The sequence below is a fragment of the Mesoplodon bidens genome (genome assembly GCF_964165515.1).
Source record: "Mesoplodon bidens genome assembly, chromosome: 8".
In the NCBI taxonomy this organism is placed as follows: domain Eukaryota; kingdom Metazoa; phylum Chordata; class Mammalia; order Artiodactyla; family Ziphiidae; genus Mesoplodon; species Mesoplodon bidens.
The window spans coordinates 15,118,695-15,133,686 of record NC_138165.1 but is presented as its reverse complement, the minus strand read 5'-3'; the positions used below and the strand labels follow the sequence as shown (position 1 = coordinate 15,133,686).

General features: G+C 55.4%; 1 protein-coding gene across 4 annotated transcripts in view; it reads left to right on the top strand.

Annotated features, from left to right (window-relative positions):
* Positions 1-14,992, top strand: part of GLI2 (GLI family zinc finger 2) — a 247,474-nt gene that overhangs the window by 167,094 nt on the left and 65,388 nt on the right. The window lies entirely within an intron of this gene.

Sequence of the window (14,992 nt, the reverse complement as noted above, 5' to 3'; positions counted from 1 at the left end):
AAGGCTTTACTGGGGCCCCGGCTGCAGCAGGGGGAGCGAGAACAAGTAGCAAGCTCCCTTGCTCTTCCCCAAGGAGGGGGGCGGGCTGGTTCCTTATATGGGGTGAGGCTAGGGGTGTGTCCAGGGGTCCGGCTGGAGGGGTGGCTTAGGGGGTCTGCCCACCCCCTTGGGGGTGTTGAGTGCCGGGGGCATGCGCGCAGGACCCCGTTTTTTGCTTCCAGCTCTTCAGAAGTGTTATTTGCGTTTTGGGTCTTTTTGTATCTTGTTGACCCTAATTGTAGTCCCTGACTACACATGCACGCAGTTCCTTTTAGTCCGTTATAGTTTCTTTCTATCTGTTGCTCCAGGAGACGTCTGTCCAGGTGCAGGCACTGCAGCAAAGGGTCCCAGGTCCCAGGACCCAGCCTGTCTCAGACTGGATTTGTTTTGGGCAGCATGAGGTGGCCGTGATAAGTAGGAGATGGGCTTGGTGGGAGGAGCGGAGTGAGCCTGGGTAGTGGGCTGGGAGCTCTCTGGGGTCTGCAGGGGTCCGGCCGATCCTGGGGGCGGGATCAGAGGAGTGCGAGGGCCGGGCCGGGCCCTGGACCCCATTCTGCCTGTGACAGCAAGGCCTGGGGGCCACCTCCCAAGCAATGGGATCCCTCCTCTGGGTCCCCTTGGCTGGGGCGAAGCTGGACCCACAGAGCAGGGCCGTTGCCCACAGCACCTTGAATGGGACGAAGAGGCCAGACTGCTCTGGGGTTTGTAGCAAGGGCAGCCCTGGCTTCTCTATCCGCCAAACACGTTGTGTGTGGGAGTTTGCCCCTAGATGTTAAACCCTGTTTGTTTTAAAGGAAGTACACTCCGTCTGCTTTTAATTCACACACTTAGTTCATCAAAATATTGTTTTGCAAGAGGTTTTTTTGGTGTCCAGAAAGCCTTTGGAGTTTTTGCCTGACTCTCCTCTAGGAAGAGTTTCATTCTAGGAAACAAGAGGGCCAGTGGATCGGGTCATGAGGCCATGTCTTCTGTGCTTGTTTCTCCACCAGCAAAATCAGAGGAATGGGCTTTTCCTGGGGGTTCCATGGGTGGTGTACACTCCTGCAGGGTGGACATCCACTGTGCCCCGGACGCAGCAGTGGGAGGTCGTGGGCCGGCGTGTGGGGAGGGGCGGCGGGAATGGCATGTGCTGGGACCATCATTCAGACAGTTGGGTCCAGAATCACGCGGAGTCAGTGCTCCCCAGGGAGCTGGGCTTCTGGAAGTGTTACAGGGCTTAGCCAGTGTTTGTTCACAGCCCTGCCCGCACCGCTTCCCGCGTGTGCTTTGCTTCCTGGGGACCCTCTTAATTGTCATAGGGTCTCAGGAGTCCAGTGGCCCACTGCCTTGTTTTGGAATGCCTGCCCAAGCCAGTGGGAAAGGCACTGTGCAACAATCCAGGGCAGAATTCAGGGAGGCGCTGCAGACTTGCTCTGCTCGGCCCTGACGGGTCAAGGGTGGGGAAGGAGTTTGGGATGAACATAGACACACGACTGTGTATAAAATAGAGAACCGACAAGGACCTACTGTATAGCACAGGGAACTCTGCTCAGTATCTTGTAATAACCTGTAGTGGAAGAGAATGTAAAAAAAGAATATATGTGTGTGTGTGTGTGTGTGTGTGTGTGTAATTGAATCACTTTGCTGTACACCTGAAACGAATGCAACATTGTAACTCAACTATATTTCAATAAAAAATTTAAAAAGTAGATAAGCAACGTGGATATATTGTATACCAGAGGGAAATTATAGCCATTATCTTGTAATAACATTTAAAGGAGTATCATCTGGAAACACACTGAATCCCTATGCTGTACACCTGAAGCTAATAAAATATTGTAAATCTTCTATACTTCCATTAAAAAATTTAATAACTAAATAAAGTCAATAGATTTAAAAGAACGATAAACAAGCAGAAAAGGGTGTGGAAGGGATGAGCCTGGGAGCATTTGTGACGTAAACGGATGCAAGCAGAGGAGAAACTGAAGGGAAGAAGATTAACTGCTTGTCAGTCGGCTAATTTAAGGACCAAATAGAAGTCTGCAGGGAGCTCAGATTCAGAAGCGAGGAAGGAGTGGGGTTTGGGAGCGCGCTCGTCACCGTCATGTGTCGATGAGACTTTGCTTCACCCAGACTGGAATTCAAAAGCAAAGTCCAGTAATGATACCTGGTGAGGCCTGGGTCATCCAGTCAGGTGACCACGAGCTACGCGGGCTGTCCTGCACTTCATATGCAGCCGATTTGAATTGAGCTGCGCTGTCAATGAAATACATAACCGACTTGGAAGACTTAGTGCAAATAAAAGGAAATAAAATATCAGGTTAATGATTTGCATGTTGAAAGGATAATATTTCTGATATACTGGGTCAAGGATATTGTATTATGAAAAGTATTACCTGTTTCTAGTTTTTTTTTTAATGAGGCTACTAGAACATTTAAAGTAACATAGGTGGCCCGCATCACACGTCTGTGAGGCCAGGGCTGTCCTTGACAGCAGAGGAGACTCGTTTTAGGTAGAGGAGGTTGGAAGGGAAAGCACCCTGTCGAGTCACGTATAATCGTCGGGACCATTCTGACAACGGTCTCCGAGGAGTGGTCCTTAGGGGTCTGCCTCAGTGAGGAAATGAAAAGCATTTGGGTTTTTTGTTACTGTTGTTTTTTGTTTTTATTTATTTTATTTTGGGCTGCCTGGGGTCTCAATTGCGGCACATGGGATCTTTCATTGCGGCACGCGGGCTTTTCCCTAGTTGGGGCTCGCGGGCTGCAGGGCGCGTGGGCTCTGTAGTTGTGGCGCACGGGCTTAGTTGCCCCACGGCATGTGGGATCTTAGTTCCCTGACCAGGGATCGAACCCGCGTCCCCTGCATTGGAAGGCGGATTCTTAACCACTGGACTGCCAGGGAAATCCCGAAGAGCATTTCTAACGAGCCGTCCATGGCAGGAAAGTGAGTGCCGCCCACAGAGCTTGGAGGTGCTTGGAGGCTGTTCTCACAGCAGATGCCACTGCCTGGTTTGGAATCTCGCTGGCTGGCTTTGGCAGGCTCCGCCTCAGAACACGCCCTGGAGTCGGGGGGGTCTTGGCCAGCCTGGGGAAGCATCACCAGTGCCTGGTGGGGACGAGGTGCTGTGGCCTGCTCGAGATCCACAGCACAGTGACCCCAGGCTCTCTTGGTGCCCTCGGGAGGGTGGGAGCCAAGGCCAAAGCCCAGACTGGGGGGATCTTTGGCTGGAGCTCCGTAGGAAAGGGCAGACGCTGGGAGGGAAGCAGAGTAGCAGGCGACACCCCGGGGACCCATGGGCAACAGGCAGAGGAGGGGCATAGGCGTCCTCCTGAAAGGGCTCAATGCCCCCGCGACAGGTGGGCTTTTCAGACACTGAAAGGACAGCATTGAAGCGCCAGCTGACGGGGCTGCTGGCAGTGAGTCAAGGGCATGTCCCAGCAGGTGAGCCCGTGCAGCGTGGGGTCCACACTGGGAAGCTTGCATCTGTCCCGGGCCACCCGGCCCACCCCGGCCTCTGGAGCAGGTGGAAGGAGCACGGGGACAGGTCACTCTTCTCCAGACCCGGGGCTGGATCCGTGCTTCCTGCAAGGCTCCTTAGAGGGCTGCCGGGGACACCGTTGGAGCCAGAGTCCCCTGGGTCTCAAATCTATTGTAGATTTTGGGGGTCTGCATACTGTCTTCTTTGGGACAGGTTCTGTGGCCAAGACAGCTTTCAAATTTAATCAGGCTTGACCTTCTCCAAAGTTTCTTTTGGTCTTAAGAGTCTGGAATGTGGGACCCCACGGGTCTACCCCGACAGGCAGGCCACTCTTCCCTTCTCTACAACGGCAGAGGTCTCCCCAGGGTCCCCCTGGAGATCCCCCCAATCTCCCAGCCCTCACTGAAGGAGTGGGAGGTCTGTCGAGATGGCCAGGTTGGCACTGCTGGGGACCCACTCTGCGCCTGGCCTGCACAGGCTCTGACATGTTAGCTGGTCTCTGCTTCGTGCCTGCCTCTGACCTCGGTCCTGTCACCGCCACCATTTTACAGATGAGGAGACCAAGGCACCGGAAGGTTAAGTGCATCAGCGGTGGGGCCGCTGGGCCAGGGCGTCAGCTGCAGCCTCCTGCTGTTCACCACAACCCCGAGGCCTCTGGCCCAGGTGCTGTTGGCCTCCTGTGGCCTGTTTCTCTCCTCTTGCCACCACCCTCTGCAGGTGTCTCGGTCAGCGCAGGCTGTGTAACAAGAACACCAGAGATGGGCGGGGGGCTTAAACAACTGACATTTATTGCTCACAGTTCTGGAGACTGGGGAGTCAGAGGTCAAGGCGCCGGCAGATTCAGTGTCTGGTGACATGCTACTACCTGACTTATAAACTTCCCACGTCCCACTGTGTCCTCACACAGTGGAAGGGGACATGGGTGTCCCTTTGATAAGAGCACTAATCCCATCATGAGGGCTCCACCCCCGTGACCTCATCACCTCCCAAAGGCCCCGCCTCCAAACACCATCATATCAGGCATTCGGATTTCAACATAAGAATTCAGGGTTGATGAAAACATTCAGTCTATAGCGGAGAGAGACAGGTCCCAGGACTGCCCGGGCTCCCTTGCGGTGCGGGCCACGTGGCATTTGCGTCTGGCCTCTCCCCGGGGAGTCTGGTCCAGCCGTGGACCGTGCACGCCTCTCTGCCTGCCCACCCCGCCCTCCAGACCAGCCTCAGGGCCCTCCCTCCGTGGAGTGGCTCGTGCTGGCCCAGCCCAGCTATTTTGTCCTATTTTGTCAAGCAGCACCTTGGAAAGGCCGGCCCGTGGCTGTGGTGCGGGCCCAGCCGCCGCCCTGGTCCTGCCAAGCCCTGTGTGGGCCTGGGCCTCCGCCCGCCGGACACCCGCCCGCTTGTAGTGTTGGAATTTCCTGTCCGACGTTAATTCCCCCTCACTATTTTTCCCCCCAAAGTGAGACAAAAACTCTTTTTAATTGCATGCTCTGGAGTGCCAGTCAGGACATTATGGTTCTTATTAAGTGCTTCCCGTGGGGCAGTGCCAGGCGTGGGGCAGGCTCTGGAGGCAGCCTGTCCCGGGGCTTAATGATTGGGGGTAATAGTGCCATTTGCGTGAGGCCTGGCCACTGGGAAGGAAGCTGTCCCTGGACTTGTCTGTAATGTCCTGCCTCCCAGCTCTGATGCTTCGGCCATTACTTGGGTCCCACTGGGAGAAGCCGTGGCCATGTAAGTCCACACGTCTGGAGGGCTGGCCTTTGAAACTGTCCAGGTTTGAAAGTGGACTGAGAACCCACAGTGAAGGGAGGTGTGCCCGGGGGGCTCTCCACATGGTTTCTTCAGCCCTGAGTGCACCTTTGTTCTTGTACTTGGAAAAGCACAGTCCCTGGGTTGCATTCCTCGTGAGCCTCCGGCCATATTCAGAAGCCCCGGTAAATGGGGCAGCGTGGCGGTCCCCGGGGTTCAGATGTCACGCCCAGGGCCGTCTCTCTCATCAACCATGTCTAGTTTCTACAGCTGCAAACGTTCTCCAGCCAGGACAATGCACAGTAGGCAGAAACGTGAGAAGTAATCTCTTACTTAACTGGTGCCAGTGGGAATTCTGGGGCTACAGGGGTAAAACGGATCATCTAAGCCAATCATTTTCCAAGGGTGGTCCCTGGCAAGCTTGGTCAGCATCGCCTGGACACGTTTTATAAATGAAGATTCTCAGGCCTGTCCCAGGCCCACGGAGGCTGCAACTCTGGGGGTGGGGCCCAGCCATGGGGTTTTAACAAAGCCTGCGGGTGATTCTCAGGTCTGAAAAGCACTGATGTTAGCGCCTAAGTAGGTGCGTCATAGGTGTGCCTCTTGTTTTGTGTATCGCATCCTTGAATCCCTGAGAGGGTCCCAGAGAGAGGCAGCCCTCATCCTGAATATACGGCAGAGGCCACGTGGTTTGGGCCAGCATCCACACCGCCTCCTAGCCTGAAGGACCCAGCATCCTCTCCAGCTCTCCCAGTCCTGGCCCCTTGAGGGCCCAACTGCAAAACCACCTCCTCCAGGGAGCCTTCTTGGCCGCTCTGGGTCCCACGGAAATGGCCCTTCCCTGACTCTGAGGCTGTTGTGACAGCTGTGCCCGTGGACCCCGCTGAATCCCACGGGGCCAGGCTCTCCAGCTTTGCAGACAGCCTCCACCGAGGCGCCCGGTGCACTACCTGTGGGCAGGAATGCTGTTCCTCGCTCTCTGGAGCTTCCAGGGCCCTCAAGCAGGGTCCCCCTATTTGGATAGAGTAGAGGAAGCTGTTGCACCATGGGTGTGACGTTCGCCCTCTGGGCTGTGATGGGCCAGAGCTGAGATCTCCACGCAGGGTGGTGTGCAGCTCCACTCTGGATAGCCGAGAAAGCTGAGGAGCTGGACTGGTGGGGCCTGCAGCCGGTGCCAGTCAAGGCCATTCTAGAGGGGTCACGTGTCCGACCTTCATCGTGTCCCTGAGTCAGACCTGCATGCTGAGGGAGGGAGCATTCAGTCTCTTCTTTGGAGCTGGTGCCGTCATCTCTGGAATCTTCGGGGAAGGCGTGAGCACCGCCTCCCCCAAGGGCGAGGTCCTGGGATCTCTACAGGGATGGGAGGGGGTGTGGGATTCCAGAGGAGCCCCGCTTCAATGGCTGAAACGTCGACCTTAGCTGTGCACAGGCCCCGAGCTAGTGTCCAGTAACCGCTCGAGGGCTGGTGGACCTTCCGGGGCACAAAGTAAAGGTGCGGATCGCCATCCCTTCCCTGCACCATCAGTCCTTTTTCTCTTGCCAAGCGTCTTCACCTTCTCGTTCCCTGAAGAGTTAAACAGTTTAACTGACCAAGCTGGGCATTCAGGGTGGAATGGAGACTAGCGACCTTCTCTCTGTTAGGAGAGTCCTCCCCAGAGGTGCACTTGTCTGGACCGTCGATTCCCCCCTCGCTTCCGGGAGGGGAGAGCGGGGTTTGATGCCAGGAAACTGGATCATCTGAACTGCCACCCTCCAGCACAGGGGAGCCATCCCCTGCCTGGGACCGCTCGGCCTCGGGCTTCTTTGGCCACTGCCTTTCCCAGCAGCGGAGTGGCTGCTACAGCACGGGATGATGTGGCTGGCTGAAGGCACACGAGGAGAAGGGATGGATACGATTCTCCAAAGCTGCCTTTTAAACAAAATTCACAACGCTGTTCATTGGAGCCATCTGGCCACCTGCGAATTCCCTCCGGTGTTTGTTTCGTCTAGGGCAGCGCGGCACAGGTTCTAGGCAATGAACGGCAGGGAGCCCTGGAGTTTGCAGCAGCCGGCCTGAGCCTCCTGCCAGTGAGCCATGTGGGAATGGGGTGGCTTCAGCAGGGATAAAATCGTAGAAGAGTGTTCCCGCAGTGCCCCGAAGCCCATGGCCCGTCATTTCTGCCCTTCCCCACTCTGTAACGCCACGGTTCCCATCGCGGGCGCGTTCAGCAGTGGCCAGCGCCTCTGAGATCCAGCTGGATGCATCTCGGGGTCTCTTACCCCAAGAATCGCAGAAAAGGCCCCGCCATGACGCTTGTTCACCTCTCCTGAGATTCACAGTGATGGAGAAGGGGGCTCCTTCTTGCCGAGCTCCTGACCTGTGCAGACACTGTCACAGGCTGCCCAAGAATTGGGTGTGTGTCATCCCATTTTACAGATGAAGACTGAGGCTTGGAGCCCTTGTCCCTTGCTAGCAAATGACAAAACTGGGGTTCACACCCAGATCTGTCTGGATTTATGGCTCACGTGCTTTCTGCTCTATCCCAAGCCCCTTAGGCCGTGGGGACAGGTCATCCCTTTCGGACTGTCCTCTGACTGATGGGCAGCTCAGGGGTAAGGCGGATTGCAGTCAGCTGTCAAGTCCACTATGCTTGACTTCGAGCCTTCTCGTCTGCCGTTTTTTTTTTCTCCTTCACCTCCACACTAACCCCTTCTCCAAAGATACAGATGTTTCTTGCTGCCTGGGTCCTTCGGTTAGGGGGAAGTGACCTGGTAAGTCATCCGTGAATTTTTCACATTAGTGTGAATTTCCCAAGGTCCATTTGCTTTTAAGAAAAAGAGTGAAACAATTGCACTGGATATTTCTTAAGATGCAGGGAATTATAGAGGACAAGAATGTGATCAATGAGTCATGAAAGGGGAGTCCCAAGCAGAAATGGGGGTCAAGAAGCCCTTTCCTGGTCCCCAGAGCCATACCTCCATCTCAGCTTCTCAGAGGGCACTGGTACCCAGCAGACTGTCCCTGACGCAGCCCCAGCCGCAGCCTCCTGCACAGCCACCCCAGGACATGGTCAGCTGCCCGAGAAGGACGGGGATCGGTGCCCTGCCCTGGCCCCTGGCCTCCTGCCCAGGGCCCCGCGGGCTGCGCTCAGATGTGTGTGTGCCTCATTGCAGCTCAGCCCTGTATCGAGCCAGGACCAGGCCTCCTTCTGGAGACTCCCGCCGGCACCTCCCTTGGTCCCGGCCAGGGCTGGACAACTCTCCTCGCAGACGCCCGTCCCTTCCCTGGTCCCAGGCCTGGAGCCCGTTTGCTCTCGGCTCATTCCCTGCTATGGTCTGTTTTTTGGCTGCATTGGGTCTTAGTTGCGGCACGCGGGATCTTTGTTGTGGCATGAGGGCTCCTCATTGCAGCATGCGGACTTCTTTCTAGTTGTGGCATGCAGGCTCAGTAGTTGTGGCTCGCAGGCTCTGTAGTTGCAGCACGAGGGCTCCAGAGCACGTGGGCCCTGTAGTTGTGGTGCATGGGCTTTCTAGCTGTGGCTCATGTGCTCAGTAGTTGCAGCGCTCTGGCTTAGTTGCCCTGTGGCGTGTGGGATCTTAGTTCCCTGACTAGGAATCGAACCCCCGTCCCCTGCATTGGAAGGCGGATTCTTAACCGCTGGACCGCCAGGGAAGTCCCCTTGCTGTAGTCTTGATGGGAATGGCCACATAACTGGAGCCCATGCTGATCTCTAGGGACTGGACGGCCCAGAGGGCTGGGGCGCCCCCAACACGTCCCAGGAGATGGTTGCTTCCCCCGGCCTGGCCCCTCTGTCTACGTCTCTGAGCCCAAGCCTCAGGGCAGCATCTCCACATTGTAGTGACACGTGACTTCATCCAAGGAGAATTCCTCCAGCTGCTGCCCTGGCTGCCTGGTCGTGTTTCGATGACCCAGTTTTCCTGATTCTTTGTCGGAACCCTCTGCTGACACTCCCACCCCCACCCCATCCCGTCCGTCCGTAAGTCGCCAGAGTCGTCATTAACGGGGCATCCACTAGAGCCAGGCTTCCAGGGGAAGGTCCCCCTTGTCCCCTTTCAGTGTCCTGCTTACTCACACAGCGAGATCCTTATACCAAGGACACTCCCCACACAAATGTGCCCTCACCCCTGGGACCACCAGCCAAGGAGTATTTAGCATGTAAACCTTAGTGCAGAAAAATCCTGGGGTTTAAAAAAAAAAAAAGCCATCACGCCACCATCGTCAACTTCTTAAACTGTTGGTCTTTCTGTGTAGGATCAAAACCAAATGTGCATTTTTTTCAGAGGGGGCAGGGAGTTCCATAGAAAATTCCCATCTTAGAGTTTCTTCCTCAGAAACTTAAAAAGAGAGCCATTTCTTTGAAATGGCATATGGGGTGTGTGTGTGTGTGTGTGTGTGTGTGTGCGCGTGCGCGCGTGCCCCCCCCCATCATGCTGAAAGGACATGATTTACTTTGGATTTTTTTTGAACTTAAACAAAGAGCCCACAATGAAAACAGTGTGTGGACGGTTCCCACTCACTATGTTTCTGGAAGGCCGCCTTGTTCTTTCCGTCCACCTTCGCTGTGTCCCTTGGGTGCTGCTGACGGCCTCTGGATGACGTGCTGTCTCGCAGGAGGTCCAGAGTGGGAACTCTTCTTCCTTGGCCTGCCCGATTGGCTCTGGGCAAAGCAGTCCCCGCTGAATGTTTCCATCAGGGCCGTGGGGGCCAGCAGGGGTCCATGCTGGTCTGAGAGGGTCCTGAGTCCTCAGATTAGCCAGCGTCAACCTTCATCCCTCAGTTTACCTGTGGTGCAAAGCTGGTCCCAGGGACGGTTGGCGGATGTACAGGGCTTAGGGCTTAGGTGATGGGGCCAGGGGCTGAGTGGATTCAGCAGGGCTGCTAGGTCAGTGAGTTGTACAGAGAGGACCATAAAGAGGAAACAGTGCCCAGCACGTGCCCCTTGCCCCGGCCCCCCCTCCCCCTCCCCCCTCCCTCCTCCCCCCCACCTCCATGACCTGCTCAGAATCCTTCCTAAAGCCTCACTGAGTCACCGGCTGGGACAAGCATGGCTCTTCCCCGGGGGAGCGGGTGACCTTTCACAAACAGCAGGATCTGGGAGGAAGGCGCATGGAGCTCATCTAATCCCCATTGTACGAAAGCATAACATGAGACCCAGACAGGGGACAGAATGTCCCCAGAGTCCCAGGGCCGCCTAGTGGCAGGGCTACTCTGGGATTCCTGGATAACACATGCCCGGCCTCCCTCAGCCTGACTCTATTCATGTGGCCTTTTGAAAAGTTTCATCAGAGCACGTGACTCCCTACCCAGGACCCCCCAGGGGCCTCCCAAATCTCCCAGAAAATAATCCCGAAGTCTTTCCCAGAGCCTGCCTGCCCGGGTTTATAGGACCTCCTAGCTCCACCCCTCTGTTCCAGCCCAGGTGGCCTTGTGCTGAAATCACCAAGCTCTTCCCCCCACCAGGCTCTGGGCCTTTGCGCTGGCCTCGCCCCACCAGGCGCACCCTCTCTCGGAGAGCCCTGACTTCTCCAGCGTCGCCCGAGCCCCCTCTGTTGCCCTGCCCGACTCGGTTTCCTTCCTACTCTCAGCGCCCTGATGTGAGGGTATTAATGTATTTCTGGTTTGCTCCTGTGCCCTCTTCCGGGCAATGTCTACAGCTCTGTGCCGGCAGCAGCGCTGCGGCTTTGTGACCGCCCTGCCAGGAGCTGGAGCAGCGCTGCTACACAGCAAACACTTGATACAGGCGGATGAGTGAACGAGTGAATGGCTGTTCCTACAGTGACTGTGCCCAGAGGTAGCCCCCCGCGACGTGAATGGTCCGGTGGTTCTCTGAGGCGGGCAGAGGGGTCCGGACAGCGGGTCCCCGGGTTGGATGGACTCTGGCTGATGGGAGGCGTGGCGCTCCATCCTGGACCGACACTGGGAGCTGCTGGGTGGGAAGTGAGCACTCCCAGGCCCTATTTGCTGAGGGCCAGCTTTGTGCCGGCGCTGTGCTCCAGGAAGGCACACGGGGATGAGTGCAGAGAGACAGTGAAACCAGCGGTCACCAACGGCCTGATCGTGGCTCACCTAGAGGTACAGACACGCCACTCTGAGCCTTGACGTTCTTTCCTGAAAAATGGGGATAAGGACAGGGTTAGTGGTCAAACTAAACGAGACGCCATAAGCAAAGCCCCACAAGGCAGCTGACGTCACTGAGGGTGAGCACCTGAGGCACGTCCCCTCCTGACACAGCTGGGGACTGCCACACTCCAGCTGCTGGCCGACCCGAACGTCCCTGCCCGGATGGGAGGAACCACTGACACGAGTTCCCAGGCTCGTCCTGAGGATCCCAGGCGGGTGAGGTTGGGGTGCGGGGGTGTGGCCAGAGCCCCTGCTGCCTGCTCGTTCCATGGGTGTCAGCCATCCTGGGAGCAGCAGGGCGGGGGGAAGTCCTGCCCTGCGGCCCTGACTTGAGAAAGAGGAAGCCGTTGCCTCCGTAATCTCACAGGCTGCACCCCAGGACCTGGCAGAAAGGAGGGGGCAGCCCAGCTGCAGCAGGACCTTGCAGGCGGCTGTCCCTTACGCCTCTGCTGGGAAGCCCCAGGGTCCTCCTCCCCAACCTCTCGTGCGCGTGCGCACACACGCACACACACACATGCGCGCACACACACGCACAGCCTGGTCTTTTGCAGCAGCCTGGTGACCTCGGTGCCATGTCCGCTTCATGTTTGCCAGGTCAGCTACCATGAGCGCTTCATTCCTGGGGGTTTTATTGCTCTTTAGACCTGGAGAAGTTGCATGACTTCTGAGAAGAGTACTGCTATAGCTGGGGCAGAGGGGAAGGTCTGGGCTCTTGTGGCCTCAGGGGGCCCCCTTCAACCTCTGCAGGTTCGAGATCCGGGGAAAGGAGCACCCCAGGGCGCTGGAGAATGGTCGGTGGAAAGACTAGGAATTCTGGGGTGAGTGTAGCCTGAGCTTGCCGTGAAGACCCAGGAGTTGCTGTTTGCAAGCACTGAGAAGAGGGCCCAGTGCTGTGTGAGCGCTTGTTAAGTATGACACATAAGCAAGGTCGGGACAGAAAGACCCCGGGATCACCCTTGCACTCAGGGAGCCTCGGAGTGTTCGTTGGGGTGGCATAGAGGGAAAAGCCCATGCCCAGCCGTCCAGAGCCTTGGATTCACCTCCTGGCTCTGTTGTCTTTCAGCCTCATGACTTTGGGCTGAAATCACCCTTGGCCTCCATTTCCTCATCTGTGAAATGGGCACAGTAACACCTACCCTGGCTGCCTCAGGGGGCTTTCGGATATGCAAGGAAACAGAAATAGACAAAAGCAAATCATGTTTATTTTGTTAACAGTACTGTAATCTGATCTGCCTGGCTGCATTTAAAAAAAAAAAAAACCAGAAACAAAAAAACCATAAAGGCTCTTTCCTGCAGGTCTGGGGAGGTGAGTACTGCTTCCCTGCTGACTCCCCTGGGGATTTGGGGAAGCCCAGTTTGTCTCCCAGGCTGTAAGCAGGCGAGCAGGCCCTCCGCCCTCCCCAGGGTCTGCAGGGAGCAGAGAGTGACTTGTCCCCTGCCCCACAGCCAGTAAATGGTGTAATCATGGTTTGATTATGGACTGCGGGGCTCCAAACATTAGTAATAATTGTCATCAGCAGCAGTAACACGTACAGAGTGCTTCTTATGTGCACAGGCACCTCTCGGCAGGAACGTTTTATCTTCAGGGCAACGCTAAGAGTAGTTGGTGTTACTTGTTTGTGGATGGACACAGGGAGATGCAGAGGTAACGGAGTTTGCCTGAAGCCAGGCAGCTGGTGCGCAGCAGCTTTGCTCCAGGTCTGTGACTCCCAGAGGGTGGCCGGTCCTCCTGTCACCATTTTCAGAGTCACCGCTGCACGCCCAGCCTCACCTCCTCAGAGGACACGGGCCTAAGGGGAGAAGAGGGTGGTCATTCCCACAATCACCAGCCCCGGAAGGGAGCGCCCGACTGCAGGGATGGGGCAACGCGCCAGTGTCAGGTTTCCTCGGAGCCCAAGATTTGTGGAGTCTGGGTTTGGCAAATTGATTTAATCAGAGTGAGAGGATTTGCTTTCTTTATTCCCAGTCGCCGTGGAGGGTGTCAGGATTGTGGAATAAGGAAGAGAAAATTGAATATGTAAAAATTAAGGTTAAACGTCAGGAGGAAGTTTTCCTCTTGTTAAAAATTCATAAGCGATGAACCCAAGTGTCCATTGGCAGGTGAATGGATAACCCAAATGCTGTATATCTATACAAAGAATATTATTCAGCCTTAAAAAGGGAAATTCTACTACTCAGCCATAAAAAAGAATGAAATAATGCCCTTTGCAGCGTTATGGATGGACCTAGAGATTATCATACTACGTGAAGTAAGTCAGACAGAGAAAGACAAGTATCATATGATATCACTTATATGTGGAATCTAAAATACGATATAAATGAACTTATCTATGAAACAGAAACAGACTCACAGGCATAGAGAACCGACTGGTGGTTGCCAAGGGGGTGGGGGGTGGGGCAGGGATGGGTTGGGGGTTTGGGGTTAGTAGATACAAATTGTTATCTATAGGTGGATAACCAACAAGGTCCTACTGTAGAGCACAGGGAACTATATTCAATAGCCTGTGATAAACTATAATGGAAAAGAATAGAAAAAAGAATATATATATATGTATGTATAACTGAATCACTTTGCCGTACAGCAGAAACTAACACAATTGTAAATCAACTGTACTTCAATAAAAATATATTTTTTAAAAAAAGGAAATTCGACACATGCCACAGTGGATGAACCCTGGGGACGTTAAGTGAAATCAGCCGGCCACAGGACAACAGATACTGTGTGATTCCACTCACACTAGGTCCCCAGAGGAGTCAAATCCATAGAGACCGAAAGGAGAGTGGTGGTCGCCAGGGGCCAGGGGAGGGGGAGAGGGAGTTGGTGTTTAATGGGGACAGTTTCAGTTGGGGACGATGGAGAGTTCTGGGGCTGCATGGTGGTGGCCCACTCAACTGTACGCTTAACCATGGTTTAAAATGGTACATTTTATGTTATATGTATTTTGCCACGATAGAAAAGGACTTTGTAGTGCTTACAATACCAGGATCCGCGTGCACAGACACAGTCGGCAGCATTCTCTGTGTGCATTTACCACCACAGGCCTGGCAGTATGCATGGAAAACGAACCCACTGGATGTCTTTAACCTCTTGAGTCATTCAGACTCAACACTCAGCCTCACTGGCCCGTGGCCCTCAGCCTGAGCGAGAGCTGACTGAGAAATCTTAGCCCTTTTCCCCGTGTAACTACTTTCTCAAGAGCCTTGTTTTCCTAAGGCCTATAATTATGCTTGCCTCCAGGGTACCCAGGAATTTTTTTTTTTTTTTTTTAATTAGCAGAGAGCATCCTTACACGTATCATGATTTGTGGAGGCTGATGCACTCTGGCAGCCAAGTCTCACGTGTCGGCGTTGGCATCCCGGGGGCCGGCGCACTTGGGGTCCGTAATGCATATTGAGAGCTGGGGCATTCACAGACCCACAGAGGTGTCCACTGTGGGCTGCCCACAGGATGGGGCTCGGTGGCACTCGGCCTGCCTGAGGCTGGCCGCAGCCGGGAGCTGGCCCTGCCTCCACAGGCAGTTCTAGGTCAGTGTCTCCAGCGTGGGGGGCCGCAGCGTCCGGAGGCCGTGCCCCGGGGCTGCGGGCGCCACACCGGCCAAGGCCAGGATGGGCCGAAGCCTGCCGGCTC